The sequence below is a fragment of the Diceros bicornis genome, chromosome 12 (genome assembly GCF_020826845.1).
Source record: "Diceros bicornis minor isolate mBicDic1 chromosome 12, mDicBic1.mat.cur, whole genome shotgun sequence".
In the NCBI taxonomy this organism is placed as follows: Eukaryota; Metazoa; Chordata; class Mammalia; order Perissodactyla; family Rhinocerotidae; genus Diceros; species Diceros bicornis.
This window is the reverse complement of record NC_080751.1, coordinates 26,097,876-26,119,827: the sequence shown is the minus strand read 5'-3', so window position 1 is coordinate 26,119,827 and position 21,952 is coordinate 26,097,876. Positions and strand designations below refer to the sequence as shown.

At 37.4% G+C, this 21,952-nt stretch overlaps 1 non-coding gene across 1 annotated transcript; it reads left to right on the top strand.

Moving 5' to 3' along the window:
* The first annotated feature begins 16,999 nt into the window (after window positions 1–16,999).
* LOC131412304 (U6 spliceosomal RNA) lies at window positions 17,000–17,103 on the top strand. Its single transcript, XR_009221747.1, has one exon. It is a non-coding gene; the product is annotated as a U6 spliceosomal RNA (small nuclear RNA).
* Window positions 17,104–21,952: the final 4,849 nt, after the last annotated feature.

Genomic DNA, 21,952 nt, shown 5'->3' with positions numbered 1-21,952 from the left:
CTCAAAGTGAATCAGAGACCTAAATGTAAGAGCTGAAACTAGAAAACTCTTAAGAGAAAACATAGGGGTAAATCTTCATGACTTTGGATTTGGCAATGGATACTTAGATATGACACTGAAATCAACAAGCAACAAAAGAAAAAATAGATAAATTGGACTTAACCTAAATTAAAATCGTTTGTGCTTCAACAGACACAATCAAGAAAGTGAAAAGATAGCCTACAGAATGGGAGAAAATGTTGACAAATCATGTCTGATAAGAGACATATCCAAAATATATAAAGAACTCTCAGAACTCAACATTAAAAAGACAACCCAGTTTTTAAAATGGTAAATATGAATAGACATTTCTCCAAAGAAGATACACAAATGGCCTATAAGCACATGAAAAGATGCTCAACATCATCAGCCGTCACGGAAATGCAAACCAAACCGCAATGAGATACCTCTTCACACACAATAGAATGGCTATAACCAAAAAGCCGCCTAATAACATGTTGCCAAGAATGTAGTGAAATTGGAACCCTCATACAATGCTGGTGAGAATGTAAAATGATGCAGCCACTTTCGAAAGCAGTCTGGCAGTTCCTCAAAAAAAGTAAATGTGGGGCTAGCCTGGTGGCATAGCGGTTAAGTGTGTGTGCTCCGCTTCACCCCAGGGTTTGCAGGTTCAGATCCCAGGCGTGCACGGACACAAGGCTTGTCAAGCCATGCTGTGGCGGCGTCCCATACAAAGTAGAGGAAGATGGGCACGGATGTTAGCCCAGGGCCAGTCTTCCTCAGCAAAAAGATGAGGATTGGCATCGGATGTTAGCTCAGGGCTAATCGTCCTCACAACAACAACGACAAAAAGGGTAAATGTAGGGTTACCATTTGTCCACCAATTTATCCTAACAGGTCTGTCATTTTCTATTTAGTCTCTTCTTGTGTTTACCCACATGCACAGGGCAGTATTATTATCTGCTTTTTCTACAGGTGGAGAAACAGAGACCCAGAGATGGCAACTTGTCTAAAAGCAACAGAAAAGAATGATCTGAGCAGTTTGCTCTTGAAGACAGTATTGCTGTGTTAAACGAGGTAATACATACATGTAAAGCACCTAGAATAGCGCCTGACATGTAGTAAGTGCTCAAAAGATGTTAGGTATTATTATTAGACCACAGGAAAGACTTTTAGAAATAACTATATTGTGCTCATTCCTATTTTAGCCTTGGCTCATGTTGTTCCCCCACCTAGATTGCTCTCCTTTTGTTTTGCTGCCTATTGAAACTTTCCCCTTGCTTCAAGTCCCTGCTCAAATCTTACGCCCTCCATGAATCCACTCATGTCTCTCTTCTCTGAATTGTGTTGTACTCATGACATTGGCACAGTTTAGCAGTCAGATGTTCTCATTGCTTTTTTGTTGTTGTTGGTCTTGATTCCCCAGCTAACTCTTATGCTCTATTAGTAATATTATATATATATATATAATATTTATATATATATTATATACATATAAAAATATCTGAAATAAACAAGGCAGTGTTCCCATTTGTCAACTTTGAGTGGTGGGTACAGCTGTTGGTTGTTTTAGACTGTGTGCTTGTCTGTGGTTAATCTAGTTTCCCAAAATAAAAAAAAATTTAAACCAACCGGAAGCTATTGACCATTAAAATTATGAGAATTTCAAAAAAATATTGAGAAAGTAAAGCTTCAGCGAGAAATGTAGGCAACTGTCAGAATTTTTCTACATCAGATGCAAATACTTGAGGGGATCTCTAAAGTGTATATGTTCGTTTCTAACCATAAGTAGTCATATAATAATGTGAGTGTATGTAGTCATATACTCAGGGTAAGTAATGGAACTGAATATTTGTTAAATGACATCCAGCTTTGTCCGAGTGTTACAACCTCTCTGACAGTGGTTCTGGAGTGGGGCCTAGAGTTGGCACTTTTTCTAAGGTCACCAGATGACTATCTTGCAGATGGGTTGAGAACCATACTGCTAAGTGACGTGATCATCTTTAAATGACTAACACTGTAAACCTCAGCCAGAAATGTGTTCAAGAGCTTTTAAAAAATATCAGGAAAGCATAAATTCTGACACCAGAGTGCTGCCATAGGTGGCGCTAAAAGTGCAAGGAAACCATAGTTTAAATGAAATCGTGCGTTAAGCTTTCCGCATAGCCTTCCTTACCAAGTGTGCATATGCATGTTGTTTGTAGAAGGAAACAGAGTATTAGGAAAAGAACTGATAAGAGAAATTATAGCTAAAATACATAAGGAATCCTAGAAGGCAAATGAGAAAAAGGGAGAAAGCAGAAAAAGAACAAGGAACACCACTTATAAGATGAAGTTTAAATTTGATGCCCTTCTTCAATGCCAGAATTGCTTATTTCCATAGCTATGCTGTTATACACAGTCATCCCTCAGTTTCTGTGGGGGATTGGTTCCAGGACCCCCTCAGATACCAAAATCCACAGATGCTCAAGTCCCTTGTATAAAATGATGGAGAGTTTGCATATAACCTACACACATCCTCCCATATACTTTAAATCATCTCTAGATTCCTTACAATACCTAACACAATGTAAATGTTATGTAAATAGTTGTTATACTGTATTGTTTAGGGAATAATGACAAGGAAAAAAAGTCTGTACATATTCAGTACAGATGCAACCATCTAAGGCCTTTCGATCCGTAGTTGCTTGAATCCACAGATGCAGAATCCGTGGGTACAGAGGGCTAACTGTATTTATTCTGTAGGTTCTGTAAGCATTTAGAAGTCTCTAATAGTTCTGAAAAATTGAGAGGGGGAAAAATGTTTAAATGCTCTGAAGAAATCAAAATAAGTGGTGTGAGGCAAATTAACGCAAATTTTAAAATATAGAACAATGAAATGTTTCTTTTAGTAAATATTTTTGACTTAGCAAAACTACATTTTCTAAATGAGTAACTTAAGATCCAAATTATGTAGCTTGCTAAACCTTGTGCACTGTCCTCACTGCAGTTATCTGAATACCTGCCACCCTGTTCCCCTTATCCAACTAGGGCAGAGACACAGAGACACAGAAAAACGTTGGACAGATTTACACCAATATGTTAATAGAGGTTATTTCAGGGACTGGGCAGGAGAGGTAGAATTATAGATGCTCTTTTTTGTCATTTTTGCTTGCCTGTGTTTTCTTTTAAATTATTATTAAATATTTCAAGTAGACAGAAAAGTACAGAGGATAATACAACAAACATCCAAGTACCCACCACCCAGCATTTTGACATAATAGCATTATATATTTTTTGTAAGAAATTAAACATTCCAAATATCCCCACCCTGTTACAGACAATCCTGCTTCCAACTCTTCCTTTCCCAGAAGGAAACACTTCCCTGAATTTAATGTTTATTATGCCCATGCATGTTGTTACACTTTTATTATATATTTTATGTATCCACAACATAATATACTATTTAAACTTTATATGACTTCCTACTGTACATATCCTTATGCGATATTTTTAGACTCTGAATTATGTTTTTGCAATTTACACATTTTGAGACGGATAGCTTGAGTTTATTTATTTTAGCTACTCTATGGTAATCTATTCTATGAATCGACCAAAAGGTATTTATCCGTTTCTTGTCAATGGACATTGGGGTTATTTTCAGTTTTTTTCTTAATACTGCAATAAAAACTTTTGATCATTGTCCTTGTGCATATGTAAGTTGAAGGTATGCACATTGTCAACTTGACTAAACATTTCCAAACTTTTCTCCAGAGTTGTTATACCAGCTTATACTCCTACCAGCAGTATATGAGTGTCCCGGTCGTTCTGCTTCCTCACCAACAATTAGGGTTTTATCAGTCAGGATTACTAAATTATACTGCAATAACTAACAACCACAGAATCTCAGTGGCTTAATTCAAAGGTTTATTTGTTGCTCATGCTGCAAGTGCAGTGCGGGTCAGCAGTGAAGGTCTGTTCATCGTAGTCACTCAGGGACCCAGGCTGATGGAGGCTCCATCCTGACACATGCTTCTATGAGGCAGGGAAAAAGGACTAAATGTTCATACTATGGCTCTTAAGGTTTCTGCACAGAAGTGACACGCATCACTTCTGCTTACATTTAATTGGCCGAAACAAGTCATGACCACATCTAACTTTAAAGAGTTCCCATTGCTACCTGTAAGGTCTGAGTGTTTGTGAATGTTTACCATGGAACTGATAGACTTCAATTTTTAGTAGTCCAGTGAGTACGAAATGGTGTCTCATTATTTTTATTTATATCCCCCCGATTATTACTGAGGTCAAACATATATTCATATGTTTATTGGCCGTTTATGTTTCCTCTTTTGAAAATTGCCCGTTTATATCCTTTGCCAATTTTTCTATTGAGTTTTTTAAAATTGATTTTGTAGGATTGCTTTATACTCTAGGTACTATCCTTTATTGGTTGTATGCACTGTAAATATCTTCTTCCAGTCTGTTGCATTTCTTTCCACTTTGTTTAGGTGACTTTATTTTAGGAAGTGAATTTTAATGTAGTCATATTTGTCAATTTTTTCCTTCATAGTTAATACTTTCTGCATCTTGTTTAAGAAATCCTTTTCTATCCTGATATTTACACCAACATTTACTTTCAGATGTTTTAAAGTATGCCTTTTCACATTTAGATCTTTAATCCATCTGGTATTGACTTTGAGTATGGTATGAAGTGGAGATCTGATTCTTATTTTTTTCCATTTAAATATAAAATGATTCCAGCTCCATACATTCTTTCTGCACTGACTTATAATGCTACCTATCATATATCATGTTTCTGTGTATGTGTAAGCTTTTCTGGGATCCTCATTTTGTTCCATTGGTCTCTTTGTCTATTCTTGTGCTAGAACTACATTGTTTTAATTACTATAGCTTTATAAAGGCCTTTATATCTGGTTGAGTAAGTCTAACCACCTTGTTCTATTTTTGTTATTGCTGTTGTTTTTTAGTAGTTTACATGGTTTAAAAATTAAAGACTATAAAAATATTGTATGTCAGGGAAACAGAAACCATACTAGGTGTTTCAATAGAGGGGTGTTAATATAAGGAATTGATTAAACAGGCATTGGAGAATTTAAAAAGTAAAAGAATACATCAAAGGGCCGACCCCGTGGCTTAGCGGTTAAGTGTGCGCGCTCTGCTACTGGCGGCCTGGGTTCGGAACCCCGGGCGCGCACCAACGCACCGCTTCTCCGGCCATGCTGAGGCCCCGTCCCACATACAGCAACTAGAAGGATGTGCAACTGTGACGTGCAACTGTGACGTACAACTACGTGCTGGGGCTTTGGGGAGAAAAAGGAGGAGGATTGGCAATAGATGTTAGCTCAGAGCCGGTCTTCCTCAGCAAAAAGAGGAGGATTGGCATGGATGTTAGCTCAGGGCTGATCCTCCTCACAAAAAAAAAAAAAAAAGACATCGATGTAATACAGTAATTGCAGGTATCTGCCACTACCCCCTGGGCTGAGGGAACAAAGTGAAGAAGTTATACTTATTAGAACCTAAAAGCTAGTGGAGGGGCCTTGCAGAGTGGAACCGCCGCCCGTGAGGAAGTGCACTGCCAGGTTGGTGTCGCTGCCTCTGGGGCTTAGAGGAAGAGCCTGTAGAGCTGGGACCCAGACCTCTCAGAAAGGGGTACCACCTAGTTGGTGCTGGTCTCTCTGAGGGAATGTGATAAGGCTGTTCTGGGAATGCCAATAAAAGCTGGAGACTAGAACCAACTGCTGCTCCCAAAGTGAAGATCCCTTGCTGGGGTGACGTTGGCAGAAATAGCAAATAGACAGGAGCATGTCCCTTCTCTCCCGCTACCCTTCAGTCTCCTACTCATACCCCCTAAAAAGAGCCAACTGGCAAAGGAGAAGTGTAGTGTCCCAGCCCTGGCATCACAAAGCAAAACACAGATCGGTGAACTGGAGCTGAGAGGTAATCGCTTCGTAACTGGCGGGGACAGAGTAAAAAGTCTCCCTTTCGTCTTTATTTCTCAAATGCCTCGTTCCCAACCCATCCCCACCCCACTGTCCTTATTTTCTTATGTATCCTTCTAACGCTTCTTTATGCATACACAATCAAATATAAATATAGTTTTTCTCTTTTAACACAAAAGCTAACATGTAATGTACACTGTTTTGCACCTTGCATTTTAGCATGATGCATATTGGAAATCTTTCCATAAGAATTCATAGAGAGCTTCTTCATTCTTTTTAACAATTACGTAACATCCCATTGAATGCATGTACCATAATTTATTTAATCAGCCCCCCATCGATGTACATTTGGATGGTTTCCAACCTTATGTTACAAATAATATGCAATGAATAACTATAATACACACATCATTTTGTTCATATACAAGTACATCTGCAGGATAAATTCCACAAAGTGGAATTCTTGTGTCAAAGGTTTGTTACTTTGATATTGTCCAATTATCCTTCATAGTGTGTCTAACAATTTCACCACTAATGCATTAAAGCGCTTGTTTCCACATAGCCTCGCAGGCTATTGTGTTTGAGCCATTTTTGGGTTTGCGTTTAGCATTACCTTAAACCAGAATTTAGTTGGTAATAAATTTAGTATCTCAAACTAGTGGAGGAAAGAATTCTATTCAATACACCTCACAGAGCATTGTCAAACTTTTGGATTTTTGATGATCTAATGGGTAAAAAATGATATCACAGTATAATTTTGACTTACATTTCTTTCATTTTAAATGAGTTGAGCATCTTTCATACATTTAAGAGACATTTCTTCTTTTTTAATGACTGTGTTCATATCTTTTGTCCATTTTTATATTGGATTTTAGTGTTTTCTTATCAATTTCAGAGCTCTTTATGTAATAGGGATACTAGCTTTTTGCCTGATATGAATAGCAAATAATTTTCCTGCTTATCATTTGTATTTTACTTGGTGAATGGTGTCTTTTGGCGATTCAGAGAGTTTCTATGTTTAGCTACTCAAATTTACCAATTTAATCTTTTATGACTTTAGATTTTGAGTCACATTTAGAAAGGCCTTTCACATTTAAAGGCTATAAAGAAATTCTCTCCTGTTTTGTTCTAGAACTCACATGACTTTATTTTTCCCATTTAAGTATTTGATTCATTTGAAAGTTTTCACAGTATAATGTGTGAAGTATGCATCCAACTTTATTTTTCATTCAGATGGCTACCCAGTTATCCATGGTGTCAATAAACACACATATTGAGTGGAATTCTTTCCTCTACTAGTTTGAGACGCTAAATTTATTACATACTAAAATTTCTGGTTTAAGGTAATGCTAAATGCAAACCCAAAAATGGCTCAAACACAATAGAAGTTTACTTTTCATTTGAATAAAATCCAAACAGTTATTCCGCATTGGCAGGTAGCTTCCTTAATTGGTAATTCCAGGACCCAGGCTCTTATCCTCTTCTATTTCCACCCTCTTCAAAACGTGGCTTCCAAGTAGCCATGCTTATCATCTCAAATCAGAGGACAGGGAAAGAGTAGAGGATGACTTGTGAAACACTTTTATGGGACAGGCCTATAGTGGCACACATCACTTTTGCTTACATTCAGTTGCTTTGAACTCAATCACATGGCCACACCTATTTCTCCATTTATGGAACCTTTTCATTTCTAATTAATAGTCCCTATTTCTTTCTCTCTTGCTTAATCAATCTTTGTCAGAGGTTAATGTATTTTATTAGATTTTTTTTTTAAAAACAGCTTTAAAAAAAAATCCCATTGATGAAAAGATTTAAAATTATGACTTATTCCCTCCCACATTCACTCCCCATCCCCTACAAACCAAAATATTTGGAGATCGATACTGACTCTTATGAAATGCATGAGGCTAGTTACAGGCCACTTTTGCTGACATGAAAAAAATTTTTTTCTCCTTCCTAACTCATGAAATTTCCTTAAATTTAGCCCAGAGGGCATTGTTTATAATAGCCCTGCTGGCAAAACTATATAGTAGTTAGTTTGTAAATACATATATTGTCACACACTTGCAAACCAAGCTGTTTACAAAAGATACTTGTCAAAGCTCAGCTAACCAACAAGCTGACAGACTATTTCTCCTTTTTTTTTATTCAGAGAAATCGTTTATATTGCAAAATCCTTTAACATTCCACAAACTTGTGTGATATATGACATTGTGAAACCCATACTGCCTACATAAAACTGTGCATTGCACAGACAGAAGTCAGAGGGCCTGGACAGAGGTAAATTTAACCTTGATTGACTATCTCCTGTGATACTTAATACTACAGCAATAAAACCTTTATTACAGACTAATCACCAGTGTGGACTAGTCATTTCCTGTTAAACTACAATTCTATTTATAGTATCTTTGTTTCTATTTCATTGATATTTGCTTTTTACTTGAACATATACAAAAGTAGCCTTTGTTCATAAATAGGCTAATTCAATATTATAAAGTTGTTAATTTTCCCTAAATAATATACAACTTTAATGTGATCCCAATAAAGATACCAATTTTTTTTTTGTGGAACTAGATGAGTTGATTATAAAGTTTATATGGAAAAAGAAATATGCAAGAAGAACTAGGAAAATCTTGAAAAAGAAATGCAGTTTGGTCTGCAGGGATGGACTATCCCTACTGATATGAGAGCATACTATAAGGTGTCTGAATTAAAACTGTGTGTAGATCATTAGAACATAATAGAAAGTCCAGAAATAGACTCAAGAAAATAAAAAAATTTAGTATATGGCAGAGGTGGCATCTCAAACCCACTGGGAGAGATGGACTTTTTAATAAATAGCATCGGGACAGCTGAATATTTTGAAAAAGATAGATTTGGATTATAGCTGACTCCATATACTAGGATAAAATCCCAGTGGATCAGAGAGCTATTGGTAAAGAATTAAATCATACAAGTACTAGAAGGAAATATGGATGAATTCCTCTATAATCTGGGAGTGGGAGAAGCAATAAAAGAAAAGACTGATGATCTTAGTCACTTAAAAAAACTTCTTCATGGCAAAAAATATATAAAACAAAATAAAAAACAAAGTCAGGAGAGATGAAAACCTGGAGAAAATATTGAAAGTTGTATTACATAGGGCTAATCTCACTTAAAAAATTAAGACAAAAAAGACAAAATGTTATTATGAAAAAGAACAAGAGATGTGAATAGACAGTTCACAGAAAAAGATACATGAATGGCTTTCAAACAAACAAATGAGAAGATGCTAAACATATTCATTATAAGAGAAATGAAAATTAAAACCACACCGAAGAACCAAGTCTCACTTATCAAAATGACAAAAATCCAAAAGGATAAAATGGTACTACCTCAAGGAGGAGAAATTGACAATATCTAGCAAATATACATAAATGTTTATCCTTTGATCCAGCAATGCCTCTTCTAGGAAATTACTATGAAGGTGCAACTTGACAAATATAAAACAATACAAACCTAAGATTACTCATTGTAGCATTATTTTACACAATAGCAGTAAGGTGGAAACAACTCAAATGTCCATCAGCAGGAAACTGGTTGAATAATAGGACACCAGCACATTGGAATACTGAACAGCCATTAAAAAGAACAAGGGCAAAGACTATTTCTTTGAATTGATATGGATATATTGTTAAGCAAAGAAGCAAGAAATATATAGAGCAAGATTCTTTTGTTCAAGAAAGAAATAGAATCAAGAATCTAATAGATTCTATTTTTAACAATATATTCACTATTTTACTTAACAATATATCCATATTAGTTCAACAACAAATACATTTATTTGTTAACTTTGGAAAAAGAAACAGAAGAGATGACCCCCCCCCCAAAAAATGAAACTGCTTGTCTGTGGGGAGCGGGAATGAGGCAGAGGGGATAGGGTTGGAGAAGCTAGGCTTCTCTGAACATAACTCTTTACGTAGTTTGGATTTTAAAAACTTTTTATTTTGAAATCATTATACATTCACTGAGTACTATAACCTTGCCAAGCTGGCACATAAAATGATCAGAGAAGGGATAAATAGGAAGCATGAGAGTCAAGAGATGTTTAGGAAGTAAAATCAACCAGACTTGGAAGTTGACTTAGGAAATGGAGTGGAGGAGGCATGGAAAAGTTGAGGATAATATCAAGTTTCTTTCTTGGAAGAGCCACTGGCTGGAATGAGGAATAGAAACAGAAAAGCAGACTTGGAGTGGGGTGTCCGGTAGCTAACTGTCATTCACACCAAAACAAAACATGCCAGTGGAGAGCCCCACCCATGTGCACAGAGTTCTAGACAGGCTTCCTCTTGCCTAATTCTTAAATATGACAAACAGCCAAGGAACATTGAAGAGAAACAACTCCACAGAGAAAGACCAAGATAAACAAAGAGAAAAATGACCCGAGAGGAAAAAGCTAATTCAGGTAACAAAAGAAAATATGAAAAAATAATAACTTTAATAAGTGTCCTCAGAAAAATTCAAGATTTGCATCCATAAAATAAATACAACACAAGAAAAAAAAGCAAGAAGGAACTCCTTTATATGCTGAAATAAAAAATGCAATAATAAATCAAATTAATGAAATAGCTGAGAATGTAGGGGGAACAATGATGATTAGGACCTTTTGATCATTCACATGGAAGCTCAACCCAGGATAGTCAACATCCAACTAATAGGAGCTCCAGAAAAAGACAATCAGAAGGGAAGAAATTATCAATGAAATAATTCAAGAAAAATCCTGGAACCAAGAAACACAGACTTCTCCATTGAAAGGGCCCACCAAATGCTCAGCACATTGAACGGGGGGAAAAACCAATCAAGGGTGTCCGGAAACAAAATTTCAGGCCAATGAAAAGTTTAGGGAAGATCTAAGTGAAAACACTTGGGAATACATATTTGCCATCTATCTGCTCTGCTCTCTTGAGAAATAGATTTGGACACATGATAACATCATAAGTAAGGAGCTGTGGCTTGTAATGGATAAGTGGATAAAATATAGAAAAGGACATGTCAACACTGCATGTTCTCCTGATATTATTATAGCATCAATACTGAGGCTGATGGTCATTTAGGCCCATTGGATTTGAAGGAATGGTTTCCATCTGATATGAAAATATCATTTCGGTTATGGGTATGTTTATACAGCATGCTCAGGATGAAGATATACCGTGGGGTATACAGTTAGCAGCTGTGTGTACACTCTTTATGACTTGAGTCCCAACAATCCAGCAGAAATATCGAAGATACTAGAAGCCTGGAGGAAAGAGACCTCTAATAGTGCACCATTTGCAGTTGTCAGCTACCTAGAAAAAGTCAATTCATTGTGCACAGAAGAACTCAACTAAACCACTGAGTTACTGTGTCTAGAAAAGTGCCTTTACAGATTTTTTTTTTTTTTTTTTTTGTGAGGAGATCAGCCCTGAGCTAACATCCGCCAATCCTCCTCTTTTTTTTGCTGAGGAAGACGGCCCTGGGCTAGTTAGACTTTTGTGATCAATTTAGTAATAGATATTGTTGGAGGAAAAGAAAAAACACTCGTAAAACCATAATGAAGTATCAACCAACTATGGAAAAATATGAACAATAGACGAGAGAGCTCTAAAATAGCATGTTAAGAGTGTTCCAGTTTCCCCAAATCATATTTAAGTAGCCCTGTAACACATCTCACTATAAAAACATGAAAAATAAGGGAAAACAACATTAAAAAATCACCTACAATATCATCTTTGTCCCAAACACCAGCAGTAGCTGCGGACGTGATGCTGATCCTGAAACAGGACCCAGAGGGCTGGGACGTGTTCATCACCTCCACGTGACAGTTGGCAGGTTGTAAATTTACATCTGGTGATGGGAGTTGTTTTTCTTACAGTAAGTACTGAGGATTGAGGGATTGTTTTAATCAAGGGCCGAGATAGAATTACATCTCAAAAGACACATGTGACCCCATTCTCTGGAGCAAACACTTTATAGTGTCTATAGTTGTGTTGCGGTTGCTGTGAGGGTTTCCTGGGTTGTTATCCTGTCGGATGAGAAGAATGAGCTGGAATGATGTGCTGCCCTCATGAAGTCGAGAGGTCGCCATGCCCAGACCCAGTGCTGCAGAGCAGGACCAAAAAAGTCAATTCATTGTGCACAGAAGAACTCAACTAAACCACTGAGTTACTGTGTCTAGAAAAGTGCCTTTACAGATTTTTTTTTTTTTTTTTTGTGAGGAGATCAGCCCTGAGCTAACATCCGCCAATCCTCCTCTTTTTTTTGCTGAGGAAGACGGCCCTGGGCTAACATCGGTGCCCATCTTCCTCCACTTTATATGGGACGCCGCCACAGCATGGCTTACCAAGCAGTGCGTCAGTGCGCGCCCGGGATCCGAACCAGCGAACCCTGGGCCGCTGCAGCGGAGCGCGCGCACTTAACCGCTTGCGCCACCGGGCCGGCCCCGCCTTTACAGATTTTGAGTATAAATATATTACTGAGCTTTCACAACACAAACTAAGGTTTAAAAAGGAAAGAAATAGATAAAATGACAAGAGATTCTCCCCCTTGTTTGGGAAGGAGACAGGAGAAACGGCAATTGCATAGTTGTTTTTCCCTAACACTTCAGGGAAAATACTTTTTCACTTTAAGCTAAAATGATCATATGACATATGTATTGTATGACTGTGTCTTTGTCAAACAACAAGAACTTGAACTTAGCCTTTTTTTGCTGCAGAAAGTGTCCTTTTAGTGATTTTTAAAAATTGAGTGGCATTTTATAATGAACTTAACAATATAAAATTACGATTTGTTTCCTGAGCTATTTTTGTACTTTGCCCTCAAATGACTGACTAGGAAAAAATGAATTGGCTAAAAAAGGAACTAGAAGAATCTTCTACTATCTTAGCTAGAAATGGGCTTCAAAGTTTTTCTCACAGTATAGTGCGCAATTGTTCAGAGTAAAGCACAGAGCCCTTAGCAGAAACTCCCTGTAATGCATTTTATTCATATCTCTAAATTTCCTTATATATCTGGAAAAGGACAACTGAAGAGTAGAAGTTCAATTGCAGGATTTTGTATCAACAACATGTATATAGGAGATTCAGAGAAGACCATAGGCAGATCTCTGTGTGTGCTGTGTATATATGGACAGTGCTATAACGTGTTTCACATTTAATGATATTCTACTTTTGGAATTTTAGTAAGTGTATATAGAAAATGGGTTTAATAACTCACCATGGTTCTGATTTGTCTTATATCCATCATTTCTTAAAACTCTTCTATGTGTTTTCTATAATAAAAGATAAAAATGAGTGAAGACAAAAACAAAAACCAAAAAAACCCAAGATATGTCATTGTGAAATTCACAATACCAGGGATAAAGGGAAGATTCTAGAAACTTCCACAGAGGAAAAAAATCAAGCCTTATTCAAAGTATAAGAAATTGAAATGACATTGTAGTCTCAAGAGCAACACTGGAAGGTAGAGGGCAATGGAGCAATGCAAAGACAGTAGAAAATGTGTTGAACCTAGACTTCTGTACCCAGTTAAACCATCAAGAGTGAGAGCAGAGTGAAGAGATCTCTAGTCAGTCAGTGACTCAGAAAGCTTACCTCCCACACCTACTTTCTCAGGAAGTTATTTGTGGATGTAATACACCAATAAAGGAAAAGGAAGGTGTGGTTACCCAAAAAACAAGGGATGTGATAGAGGAGAGACATGAAGTGAATCTTCTTTTAGTTATGCACTGATACCAGAGAAAGGACAGTATAATTACAGAAAAGTCTTTGGCTCTTCAGTGAACAGTATGTACACAATCATAATAATGTAAACAGTGGGGCTTTTTTTGGTTTTCAACTTTTAGAATCAATGTATGTGGGAAGGAATCAAGGGTTGTCCTTACAATCTCTTTGTTCATCTCATCACCCTTCTTTCCCACTCCCTTCAAACAAGACCTTGGTCTCTGCTGGGCCACACAGTGGTGATCAGATGAAGATATGAATACATCTCAGTGGATGCTGAGGTTGGGAAGAAGGCCAATGACTAGACAAATGAATTACATGTCAAGGGAAACCAGCACTAGGATCTTTGTGAATCAAAGGGATGAGGGGACTCTGAGTGAAGGGTGAATTGGTTATAATCGGATTCAGAAAAATCAAATACCTGAATGTTGTGAAGTAAATTCATGAACACACTATATATAATGTTTATTCTTTTAACTTTCCTGTACATTTGAAAATAGAGATATTTAAATAAATCTTTAAAGATTACTCAATTGAATCAAGAAGGTTTATGTGGAAAATAATGTTGGCTGCTTACCCAGCAGCCATTTCCTACCTTCTTTGCTAATAGAATTCCAATTTTGTTCAGGTATTAAGTGGTCAAATGCTTTTAAGGGAAGCTGGCCCTTCACTAGCCCCAGAAGATGAATTTTAATTAGTCCAAGCTAGTAATGGTGATTCAGCTTCCTTCCAGTGATTCACTTAAGAGTGGGCATGTGATTACAGACGAGAGGCGAGGGAAAGTCTGTTGTAGGGCTTCTGGGAAATTTTCCCGGAGGTTTAAAAATAGGCATGAGTAAGGGATAGACTCTTCTTCCCTTTCAAGCCTTTGGGCATTGTAATGTCAGAACATTATGCTTGGAGCTGCTGAAACCAGATTGTAATCATGAGAAGAACCAAGAGAGGAGGACAAAGCTGCTACTGAGAAATGGAAGAGGGGAGCAAGTTACTGAAAGTCTTGGGCTGGTGAATTAACCCTTTGGCTAAATTACCTGAGGACATTTGTATGAGAAAATGCATTTTTCTTATTGTTTCAGCGTTGAGTTGGATTTTCTGTTACTTGCAAGCAAATACATCCTAACAGATCCAAAAGAGTTCTAATGAATTCTGGCCAAGGCTAGTAAATATATTTTTAAAAAGTGATTTCCGAAACCAACTGATTTTGTCTTTTTAAAAAACAATTTATTTTGAAACAATTCCAAACTTACAGAGAAGTTGCAAGAATAGTACAAAGAATTCCAATATATACTCAGTGACCACATTGAGGTTTATGAATTGTCCCAGTTCTGTCTTTTATATTACCTGTAAAGGATCCAATCTAGGATTATGCCTTGCACCTAGCTGTCATGTCTCTCCAGTGTGTTTCAATCTGGGACAGTTTCTGGGTCTTCAAGTTTCATGTGCTTGACATTTTTTGTGTGTGTGTGTGAAGCAGATTACCCCTGAGCTAACCTCTGTTGCCAATCCTCCTCTTTTTGCTGAAGAAGATTGGCCCTAAGCTAACATCTGTGCCCATATTCCTCTATTTTATGTGAGATACCTGCCACAGCATGGCTTGATAAGCGGTGCGTAGGTCCGTGCCCAGGATCCGAACCTGCAAACCCCGGGCCACCGAAGTGGAGTGTATGAATTTTATCACTACACCACCGGGCTGGCCCCCCCTTGACATTTTGAAGTCATTTTGTAGAATGTTCTTCAATTTGTATTTGTCCACTGAATGCTTATATCCTATTGAGTGGCATACAATGTCAATTTGTACATTGTTGGTAGTGTTAAATTTGATCACTTGAATAAGATGATTTCTTCTAATTTTCTCCATTGTGAAGTTACTTTTCATCTTTGTAATTAATAAGTATTTTATGTGGAGATACTTTGAAACTATACAAATATCTAGATCCTCATCTGATTTTTACCTACTCATATTAGCATCCATTGATCATTCTTTCTTGAATCAATTATTACTATAATTGCCAAATGGCGTTTTTTCTAATTCTATCCTACTGTAAGAAAAAGCTGTCTCTTCTCATATTTTATTCATTTGTTTATATTATAGATTCTATTTAATTCAATGAGTTTTAATGTGTAAATATCATTTTTTTTTTGGTGAGGAAGATTGGCCCTGAGCTAACATCTGTTGCCAATTCTCCTCTTTTTGCTTGAGGAAGATTGTGCCACATCTGTGCCCATCTTCCTCTATTTTGTATGTGGGATGCCTCCACAGCATGGCTTGATGCGTGGTGTAGGTCCAGGCCTGGGATCCAAACCCACGAACCCTGGGCCGCTGAAGTAGAGCGTGCCGAACTTAATCACTACACCACTGGGCCTGCCCCTAAATATAATTATTTTGATGCTCAAATTCTCCCAGACCTGGCTAGTGGGAACCCCTTCAAGTGGGATCCTATGTCCTCTTGACATGTCCCCATCATTTTGGGGGGGGGGCACTTCCATATTTCCTGGCACAACAAGATGTTCCAAGCCCAACTTGTATTTTCACTGCTTCCCTCTGGAATCAGCTATTTATTCAAGGAACACGGGTTCCTTTTAGAGAAGAGTGGTGTTTAGAAACCAACATCTGGATCCTAGATATGCTCATTTCTACTGGAATGTTTGTGTTTCCAGACCTACTCTATGGGCAGGGCTAGGAAGTATAAGTATATACCTTTACTTCTATATTTATAACTACCACCTATATTGTAAACTATTAAGTCACATTGATAATTACAAATCCAGTCCAATACTGCAGGATTCATTCTAACTTTCTCCCTTTTTGTTTTTGTATCTTCCTTCTCAGTCAGTGAGAAATCTGCTACCATTATCTGAAATATATTTACTTATTTGTTGAATCTCCTGTATGAGCCAATCTCCTGACCCCACCAAGCTGCCCCTGCCACCCTCTCCAATGCTGTCCTCACAATGGGTTGCCATTACCTGCTGCCATTGAGTTATCCCTGCTGCCTCCTCTTATACCATCCTTATATGGGCCACCATTATGTGCTCACTCATGAAATCAATCGATTCTGAAAATAAATAGCATGGGACCCTTTTTTTGCCCAATAGACAGATACCATGTAAAATCAAGAAATTACTCAAGTTTATTTAACTTTTTAATATTTGAATGGTGGTATTAAAAAAATTATCCAGTCTAGAAACACTATTTGCTATAAAAATAGATTTAAAATATCTTCAACATGTACTAAGAGGAGTGAATAACAGAAACATTTTGCCATGCAAAAATTTTAAAAATCCAGATGCAAAGAGATTTTTACATACTGTGTTTTACATACTGTGCTCGCTTTGGCAGCACATATACTAAAATTGGAACTATACAGAGAAGATTAGCATGACCCCTGTGCAAGGATGACACACATTATGAAGCATTCCATATTTGTTTGCTATATATATATTTTACCACAATTTTAAAAAATAGTAAAATAGTAGGAGTATATACTGTATCATTCCAATTACATGAAATTCTAGAATAGGCAAAACTGTAGCTATAGTGACAAAAAGCAGATCAGCAGTTGCCTTGGGCTGAGGATGGGGGCAGGGGGGTTAACTGCAAAGGGGCATGAGGGAGCTATGATGGAAATGAAAATTCCATTTTGGGGTGATGGAAATGTTCTCTAACTTGGTTATAGTATAAATATGTCAAAACACTTGTAACTCTACACTTAAGATGGGTACATTTCATTGTATGTAAATTATGTCTCAACAAAACTGATTTTTTTTTATTGAGGTCATAATAGTCTATAACAGTGTGAAATTTCAGTTGTACATTATTATTTGTCAGTCACCATATAAATATGCCCCTTCACCCCTTGTGCCCACCCCCCAATTCCTTTCCCCTCTGGTAGCCACTAAACCATTCTCTTTGTCCATGTGTTAGTTTATCTTCCACATATGAGTGAAATCATACTTCTTTCTCAGCATGCCAGGGTGTTTGTCTTTCTCTGTCTGGCTTATTTTGCTTAATATAATACCCTCAACATCCATCCATGTTGTTGTGAATGGGTCAATTTTGTCTTTTTTTATGGCTGAGTAGTATTCCATTGTGTATATATACCAAATCTTCTTCATCCAATCATCAGTCGATGGGCACTTGGGTTGCTTCCACTTCTTGGCTATAGTGAATAATGCTGCAGTGAACGTAGAGGTGTGTAAGTCTCTTTGAATTGTTGATTTCAAGTTCTTTGGATAAATACCCGGTAGTGGGGTAGCTGGGTCATGTGATATTTCTATTTTTAATTTATATTGAAATTATAGAATTCTAAAGAGCTGGAAAGGATCTTAAAGACTCTCCTGTTTTTTTCAGATAATGAAATGGAGGCCTGGGGAGGCTAAAGCCATTAGACCAACTAAAGTTAGGGTAGAGGTAGTTGCAAAGTTAGGGTCGACTCAAATTTCCAAACTTCAACTAGTTCAGTGTCTTTCCACACCAGTGTCTTCTTTCTCAACATGCCAGCATGCCCCACCAGAAAAGTACTCCACCAAAGATCAAATTTTGGTTTTTCCTTTCTTCCATAGCACAGGCTAGGATAGAGACTAACAAAGGGAAGCCTTACTTAGAAGAGCAGGCAAACAGTAAGGAGTTCTGAACATCCTGGGAGAAAGGAATAGCAAGGCTTTCTGTGTCTTGATATAAACAAAAACAGAACAAAAAAACTGCCTCATTTTTTGAGAAGTGGTCTTCAGTGGAGAGAGAGAGAGAAATGGTGTTTCTGGAACTGTGATACACTGTTATCATCCTGACCCAGTCCCCCTAGAGCTGTGTGTGATCTGCTGTGGTTGTTTGCTAAGAGTGGACCCTTGGGAGGCCAACTGTGGAACATCCTTAGCAAGCTTAGCTTGTCATCCCTCAGAGAGTTCTACCTGCCCGCAGGGATATAGACAAGCAAGGGCATCATTCGCAAGCAGTGGACAGGCATTGCCTTTTGGATTGAGTAGGACCAGTCTCCAAAAGTGGCAGTGTGAGTTAATGAGAAGCTATGGCATTAGCCATGATCAGACTACAGTTAAGAAGAGAACAGAACCCACTATAGACTGAATAAGTTATCCCTTATAGAGTAAGTTATCTGGACAATTTATGGGGGAGTGCTCCACAAGTCGGAAATAATGCGCTTCCTGCTAAAAGGGCTGTTGAGTAATTAAGCAATTGTTTGGAAAAAATAAAAGCATTGTAAATATATTTTGAGTTTCTGGAACAGGTAACTCATTCATTCAGTATTATTTATTGAGCATGTACTGGGTACTAGACACTGTGCTAAGAATTAGGGATAGTGGCTACACTCTTAGGGCTTGGGGGTATAAATAAGATGCATCATAGAATAGACTGCTATGATAGGGGGAGCTTAGGGTCCAATGGAAATTCACAGAAGAAACCCCTAGGCTACTCTTTGGGTGGGGAGAACAGAGGTCAGGAGAAGACTCTCCAAAGAAAGTAACTAGGCTGAGAGCTGAAGTAGGAGCTATCCACATGAAGGGGATGACAATGTTCCAGGAAGGGGGGACAGCATAACCGAAGCCCTGGAGATAAGAGGATATGACTTTTTCTGGAAAAGCTAAGTGCAATAGTATAATGTGCCTCGAGTAAAGTGAGAGTTGCAGGAAAAGATGTGGCATGCTCTGGGGACATAGGCCTTGATCCTAAGGGCAATGATGAACCACTGAAAGATGCTAAACAGGGCAGTGGCATGATGAAAATTTGTAGAATATTTTCTCTGGTTACAATGTAAAGAGTGGACTGAAGAAAGACATGATTTGCAGGGAGACCATCAGGAGACTGTTGGAATAAATAAGATTGATGGAGAGAAATCAATTTGAGTTAGAAGATACCAGGACTTGACTGACTGGATTTTGAGGATGAGGGAAGAGAGAGAAAAGTCCAGGATGTTGTACATTGTTTCTGATAGACCATACATATAAGTAATTATAACATTATTATGCATATATTTGGAGAAAAACGTTCAACGCAATCCTTGCTATACAAACTCAGGAACTAGACATTCAAGTAAATTTTTGGATAATTTCTTTGCTATCCAAACTCCTGCTGTTGGCTAGTTGAAACTCAGGAACAAATGGATTTGGATAACAAGATTTCTTTGGATTCCCTTCCTAAATCCAGGAACTGAAACTCAGATGCCAGGTGTATTTGCAGTATATTTGTTTTCTTTTTTTGTTTTTAAAGAAAGTCTTTTGTTTTATGCTGTTCCTTGCCATAAATTTAATATTTTAGGTAAAAAGAAATTCTATATCATGAGAGATGAAGTTTATATTTTACTCAGTTGGTATTTAGGAGAGAGAGCTCCTGAGATACATGGTATTAAATGTATTCGTATGACAAAATTAAAGTTTTAAATATGAGTAGCTCTATTTAAGTATTTTAGTTTTACATAGTAGACATGTTAATAACTAAGGAAATATATTTGCTATCAAGTGACCAGTTTGACAAAAATCTATTATCTTTACTAAAGACCAATATAATTTCTAAAATACTCAAAACCATTCTAAGATTTCAATGAGGAAAACAAAGCAAATTTGATTTTAGGAGCAAAGCACTTTTAGCAGAGTTTTTAAATAAAATTTTCTTCCATATTCATTTCTGGTATAACAAGGACATTTATTATTCTTTGACTTATATTGGTATAAAATGTGTGAAAATACCCCAAAAATTGATGATTCTCTAGTATTCCAGGATAGTCTTTCAGAGTCAAAGGAGACAATATGTATCAAATATTAATGACTTTTTTGAGATTTGTGAGGGGATTTCAAAATGTTGAAAGCATAAATGAATACTGTGATAATATTTATATGGGGTTGGATAATAGGAAAATTTTTAATTGTAATGTTTTCTGTCTAGGTAAGAATTCCTTGAGCGATCAATCAGTACAGTTCCCTTCCATAAAGCAAAAACATGCATGTTTTTCCACAGACCACCAAACACATTTGGATGTCTGTCTAGGTTATAAATGTAGATTTTAGATAAGCTTATACTTACATATTATGTGTGTCTCCTACTTCTTACTGTCTCCTAAACGCTCACTTCTCACAACCTGCACCCCTCTCAGCTGATGCCCCACCTCATTCCATTTTTTATTGAAAAAAAAAGGGAAACTATCTCCTCTCCTTCCACCAGATCTATGGTTTACCTCCACCTGCAGCCACCTTCTCTTTTCCTCCTGTATCAAGGTTGACCAATCACTGTGCTTCTGCCGTGGAGCCCTGTGGCTCTCACCTTTGTAAGAACTTCAGTCCCCTCTCCTACATCAACGTGCCACCCCAAAATATGTCACTTTGGCATATTGATTATTTTGAGCTGAAGGCATTTGAGAAACAGCAGATGTAGGAAGGGCTCTCTGACCTACCCTTTTCTACCTAAAAACAGACCATAAAATTTCCCACGAGAAAGATGCCTTCCCTGTACCAGGAAAAGAACATCCCTTGGAAAGTCTCTGTGTACCCTAGTTAGAAAGCCACTGGTATACAGATGTTTTTTCTACTCTCTGACTCCTGTTCACTCTTAAAATCCACCTTAACTGCACCTCTGTCCCCACAACTTCACTGAAAATACTTTTACAAAGGCTATCAACAATATCCACATTGGTAAGTCCAAATAAACATCAAGGGTAAGAAGTAGTTACAAGCCTCAGGACACAGATAAAAAGAAATTAAAATGCAGAAATCTGACCCAAAGTTACTATTAAAGAATTTACTTTCACAGTTGTTAAACACAATGCACCCATTTTATAACCAACATTATAAGACATGCTGTACATTAGTTTAGGGACAGGTCTCCTGATCCAGTTGGCTCCAAGCAGGAGCAAGATAGTTGTGCAAGGCTGCATTTATGCAGCCATGGCTCTGGTCCATTTTCTGAAATAAGCCAGCCCATCAGAGCTTTGATGAAGCATCTCACCAGGTATGGGCAGCTTCTGAAATGGTGTGAAAAATGCAAGTTTTGAAGAAACATTTGACTCAGCCATCTCCATCACACCCTCTTCTTAGCAGGTACTATCTGACACTTCAACATATTATTTAGAGAGGGAAATTTAAAATATTAAAGTAATGTTTGGTAAGACTCATAAAAAATTCACTGGTCCCCAAGAAACTTCTCTCTTCAGGCCACAATATAACCAGATACTGGACTCTAGATGTTTTGCAGGGAAGGTGGAGTGGAACCAATATTACAGCTCCTTATTGGGGAAAACAGTCCTGAGGCATCCGGAACCATCTCTCCAGGAT